We start from the raw sequence: 6000 nt of genomic DNA, 5'->3' as shown, positions 1-6000 counted from the left end.
CAGTGCACCTCAGGTGCCAGATTAAGGCTGCCTCTTATGTGGGTGCACTGGATGGAGGAAAGAGAGCATGAGAGCCTTTCCTCATAGTGCACCCACCCAAGAGGCAGCTATAATTTCACTGCTTGTACAGCAGCACACTCAGTTCAAGGCTGGAGGGGCGGGGGGAAGGGGCGGCAGGGTTGTGATTATGGCCCTGCCTCTTTCCCAGCGTGCAGCGCGATGAACACTTTTTCTAGTGGTGGTGCTGAAAGCCAGCTAAGGAAACTGTAAAGCAGTGGTCCCCAAACTTTTTACCTCGTGTTCCTCCCACCCCCAAGAGCTGTGGCTGTGGAAGGCGGGACACGGACAGGGGTAAGGGTGCCGAGGCTCAGGCCACAGCTGGGGGTGTGCTTGGGGCTGGCAGCTGGGGCCTAGAGTTCGGGGTGCTGCAGCACCTCCCTTATCCTTAGTTCCTGTGCCAGTGTGCCGCTCTTTCCCCTGATTCTACCCTCTCCCCTCTGATAAGGGGAACAGCCTACACTTGGAGGCATTATGCTTCTGGTTCCATGGGCCTCCATGTCCAGTGAGGATTGGGGTCTATGACATATGGTATAATACAACACTGTCTACGTGTTAAATGTTACACAAGCATTTTCCTGAAATGAAGCTTAATTTATCCATTAATAAATATGCTAAGACATACTAGAGTCTAAAGACCTACAAAAACTGTAGTTCTTACTGAACAGTGCTTTGTATTAGACGCTACTGTTTTTGTTTTTTGGTTGTTTTTTTTTGAAGTGGGGGAGGGGGGCTTTTATAATGTAAATTATTGAGCTCTTGCCTCCAGCAAAAAGGGGGAAAGGATGTTTTAACGTGGTATTGAGTTGATGAAATGGCTGTTTTACAGACTGTGCAAAGTCTGACCTAGTACTTTAAGTACAGAAACTTTGAATGACATGGCTATATTAGCTTATGAATTAAGTAACATTAGCCTCCCCTCTCCTGTAACCCTTTCTCCCATGTTGAGTTGTGAAGTGTGTGCAAAGGGAAATTCTTCTGTTGATATAATATTAATGAGAAGGAATTTCTTGTAAATTGCTTGTTGATTATGAAGTAGAAAGTGAAATAATGAATTGTGCAATCTTTACAGTTATATATTGGTTATCCTGTCTTTACTAGGCAGATGTCTGTAGCAGGTGCAGTGAATGAGTACTGTACCACTCCTATATTTTATAGTTCCATACTATAAAAAAAAATATTTTTGCTGCTTCCTTGATCATGCAGTTTGGTTTCTTTCTCTCTCAAGAGCCTGTTCAGCAACCAAACCCAGATTCCAGGTGCCGTATTCCACAATCATTCTGTAATCATAGAAACAGAATGTTCCTCCTCTTATTCCTCCATTGCCAACAGTTTCTGGGTGGGTGAATGTCAGTAGCTGGAGTTATTTTTAAAGGCGAGAGGTGAGGCTTGTCGTGCAAAGCTAGAAAGAGGGCGTTTGTTTGCAGAGCAGAACTGACATCAAAGTGCAGATTACTGCCTACTGGCTAGCCACTTGCCTTATACCAGGTAATCTTTAACGTGTGTGTCAGTCACAAAGATCACAACTAGCCCAGCCACGTATATGAAATATTGCTAGTATTTATGATCTGTAAGATTGCTTTTTTTTTTTTTTTTTTTCCATGAGCTGGACTTTGAAACTTAGGCGTTCACACTAATCAACTTACAATGCCTGCTCAGTGCTGCTTAACTAAGCAATCACTTTCCACTTTTCTTCACAGGATAATATAAATGTTTTTCTGAAAGCTTGTGAAAATATTGGATTGAAAGAAGCTCAGCTTTTTCATCCTGGTGATCTTCAGGATTTGTCCAGTCGAGTTACTGTCAAGTAAGTTTTTTCCACCTAATATTTTTAAAGTTATCTAATATGTTTTACAGTCAGAGTTTTTAAAAATGTTTGACTAGAAAATTCTTGCTTAAAACAGGTAGCAACAGAGCAGTTTTTGAAGCAGTGTAGCTCAGAACGGTCTTAGCTTTGTTAAAGTCATTAGGTTAGGTCTGATATAATTAGTGCAAATATTTCCTATAGAGAACCTTACTTTGTAATTTAAAATTAGTATTTTTTACCTACCAGTATACTGGGTTGCTAATTAATATTTAGTGTTTAAAGATGTGAAGCAGAAACTGTTCTGTTACAATTTAATGTTAGAATAAACAACTCTGTAGGTGAATTGTGTACTATAATAACCAGAAGGTACTAAAATAAATTAAAAAAAAATTGTTCATTTATTTGTTTAAATTTTGAAATCCATAGTTTAAAAAAAAATCTCAAGGATTAGACTAGTAATTTGTGGCATTCAGATGAGTTGCTGTAGAGTATGAGTATTGTATTTCTGAAGGACCACACTTCTCTCCACTCAGAATATAATTCAAAGATTTGTTACTGAATGTCACACTTCAGAGTGGGGTGAGAAACAGGAACGAAGTACAATGTTTTCAAACCACTAGATGTTGGATTACACTCAGAGTAATTGTTATGTTTATAGATGACAATATTTTCCCATGAAATAGACATGTTTGTTCTTGCAATATAACTCATTGCGTCCCATAATTTTAGGACTCATGCTTTTCTTATTTGAATGGGAGTTCTGTTATTAACTTCAGTGAGAACAGGATAGAGCCCTTAATAAGCTGCCAAGAACTTGGTAGTTAACAGGTGTTACTAAGGTAAATATGGCATGCAGCAAATTTTTCCTTGGGCTATTTAGCTTTGTAGTGCTTGGCACCTTTGTTCAATTGTTCAATTCCAGTAGGGGAAGGGGGACAGTGGGTGGGGACAGAAATTGACTATCTTAAATTCTAGGATACTTACTGAATACAAATGTCCTTCGATTTTGTCGAATTGTTTGAGTTTGTGGGAACCCTTTTTGTAACGGTGATGAGGAAAAAGTGTGAAACAACCCAGCTTTTTCAATTTGGAAGATTCTTGTATAGATTGCTAGTGTGGGAATATGCTCAAATGTTCATGTCTATTGCAAAATGAAACTTAATTCAGGATTAAACTCTTATGCTTATGATAGCAAAATGCTTCTAAAATATTTGAGGATTTATCTGGCCTGATGATTTTGCTGATGATGATTTAACTGCTGGGTTTCAAAATGTTAGTATTCTTCTTGACTGACTTTATGCAGTGCAAGGAGCTAAGATGTTTGTAAACTCTAATTTACTGTAATTTATTCACAAAAGTCTCCAAATCCATATTTTAGTCTAGATTGACTTTAAAATATAGCTAAGAGTAATTTAAAATGGTGTGTGATTAGTCAGTCTTCAGCAAAGTAAATTCTGACAATCTGAAACCTGAGAGAGGTCAGATAGTAAGTTAGTAAACTGTTGTGCAAGGTATGTTGTCCAACTTGTCTGAGTACTAAGCCCAAGTCACAAAAGTAGCAGGTGTGCCTGAGTGGTGGTGGTCAGCCATGAAATGAAAGAAGACTTGTCTATCTCATTTACGTACTTATATGGCACCCATTAGTATCTGTGATACCTGAGCATCTCAGTCTTTAATGTATTTATTCTCAAACTCCCCTGTGTGATAGGGCAGTAGTGTTATCACCATTTTACATATAGGGAACTAAGGCACAGAGTGGCTAAGTGCCTTGTCCAAAGTCTCTCAGGAAATCAGTTTTTACCAACAAGGTTAGTAATGACTGGGACCTCTAACATAGTGAACACCAGTGAAAATGAGGTAGGGTCTGAGGATAAAATTGGGAAAGAACAAGTTTAAAAGTACTTTGTCAATTTAGATGTCTTCAAGTCAACTGGGCCTGATGAAATACCTCCTTAGTCAGCTCCTTGAGAGTTCCAGGATGTATCTGAGCCATTAGCAATTATCTTCAAAAACTAATGGAAGACAGGAGAGATTCCAGTTGACTGGAAGAGAGCAAATATGGTGCCCATCTATAAAAAGGGAAATCTAGAGAACTCAGGGAATTACACACCAGTCAGCTTAACTTGGGTACCCCAAAATAGAGTTAAATAATCAAGCAATCAGTTTGCAAACATGCAAAAGATATGGAAATGGGCAACAGGGAATAGATCACTAAATGATTACCTGGTCTGTTCATTCCCTGTAGGGCACCTGGCATTGGCCGCTGTCGGAAGACAGGATATTGGGCTAGATGGACCTTAGGTCTGACCCAGTATGGCCATTCTTATGTTCTTAAAGCGATAAATAAGTCAGCATAGACTTGTCAAAAACAAATCATGTCAAACCAACTTAATAGCTTTCTTTGATAGAGTTACAAGCCTTATGGGTGTGGGGTGGAGGGGGGCAGCAATAGATGTGATGCATCTTGTCTTTAGTATGGTTTTTGATACTGTCTAGTACAGGGATTCTAAAGACACAATTTTTGGTGGCCTCAGAGTGCAGCCAACAACTTTTGCTGGTGGCCACTCTCACACTTTTTTCCTAAAATACTTAATTCACTTTAGGAAAAACAATTAAATATGCACATATACACGTCCAAATCATTGTCATTTATTCATTGCTAGCTAGTAAGTCTGCTGTGAAAAGTGATATTAACAAACATACAAGTATCACTTTTCACAGCAGATTGTCCTCAGGCTTGACAGGGCTGAGTAAAATTAAGCCCTGGATGGGGAGGCTGGGGGAGATGGGATGGGCGCTGGAGCCCGAAGCCCTGTGGCCAGAGCCTGCTGCACCACTGCCTTTCCATCCCAGGGCTGAAGCCCAAAGTCTGAACCTCACCGCCCCCGGGGAAGGTGGGGAACTCACTGGCTGCCTGGTCCTCCAGCATTGTGCCCCAGGTGTCTCCACAGAGGGAGTAGAGCCCAACCACTGCTGGCAGCAGCAGCAATCAACACCAAGGCAGTGCATCCAGGAGGGACCTCTACTTTGCGCCCCCCCCCCCGCCCCTCCTCCAATAACAGTCCAGGAGGCTGTGGCCGCAAAAAAGCCCCTGGCAGCATTTGAGAAATGCTGGTCTAGCATGACCCTCTTATAGACAAACTAGGGAAATACAACCTAGGTGGAGCTACTATAAGGTGGGTGCATAATACTCTCGGGAACAGTTTTCCAACCAGTTATCAGTGGTTCACAGTCGAGATGGAAAGGGCATATTGAGTGGGGTCCCAAAAGGATCGGTCCTGGGTCCAGTTCTGTTCAATATCTTCTTCAGTGATTTAGATAATGGCATAGAGAGTATACTTATAAAGTTTGTGGATGATACCATGTGCTTTGAGGATAGGATTAAAATTCAAAATGATCTGGACAAACTGGAGAAATGGTCTGAAGTAAATAGGATAAAATTCAATAAGGAGAAATGCAAACTACTCCACTTATGGAGAACAATTGCACACAAACAAAATGGGAAATGACTGCCTAGGAAGGACATTAGAAAAAACTTCCTAACTGTCAGATAGTTAAGCACTGGAACAAATTACTTAGGGAGGTTGTGGAATCTCCATCACTGGAGATTTTAAGAACAGATTAGACAAATACCTGTCAGGAATGGTCTAGTTTTTATTTAGCCCTGTCATGAGTGCAGGGGACTGGACTAGTTGACCTCTCAAGGTCCTTTCCAGTCCTATGATTCTATGACTTGAGCCCAGATCTCCCAAATTCCAAGTCCTAGGCTAGTTCTCTAACCACTTCTCTATCCTTCCTTTTAATTGGCTTTGAGAACTTTTCCTTTAACACCCCTAGTTCCTCTACTAGCTCCTGGAGAAAAAAGTGGGATCAAATATGGGTGTGTCATATAGTAATGTAAAATAGTATCTTAACCCCACCACGCAACAGGGCCCCATTTATTCAATTAGTAGGAAAAGTAGGTTTAACCATTGATCATTTTTATGATTCACATGTACGAATATACAGAAAGATTAGAGCAGAATGGAAATACTTGCATACCATACTGTCATGCTTCTTAAATTTGTTTCAGTACAAATTCAACTTTCTGTATAACCTGTATCATATGATACCTCCATAATATGTCTAAAATGCTC

The 6000-nt window shown here is 40.4% G+C and overlaps 1 protein-coding gene across 17 annotated transcripts in view; it reads left to right on the top strand.

The window, feature by feature from the left end:
* Positions 1-1739: 1739 nt before the first annotated feature.
* LMO7 (LIM domain 7) overlaps positions 1740-6000 on the top strand; it is an 88277-nt gene continuing 84016 nt past the window's right edge. For 16 of the 17 annotated variants that reach the window (XM_034758338.1, XM_034758333.1, XM_034758337.1 and 13 more), the window contains exon 1: positions 1758-1864. The gene's annotated coding sequence lies outside the window, so the exon portion shown is untranslated. Of the gene's footprint in view, positions 1865-6000 lie in introns of all 17 variants that reach the window. The other variant, XM_034758330.1, reaches the window with a different exon arrangement.

Source organism: Trachemys scripta, chromosome 1 (genome assembly GCF_013100865.1).
Source record: "Trachemys scripta elegans isolate TJP31775 chromosome 1, CAS_Tse_1.0, whole genome shotgun sequence".
Classification (NCBI taxonomy): domain Eukaryota; kingdom Metazoa; phylum Chordata; order Testudines; family Emydidae; genus Trachemys; species Trachemys scripta.
Note: the sequence above shows the minus strand (reverse complement) of the source record. Positions and strands in the feature narration are given on the sequence as shown.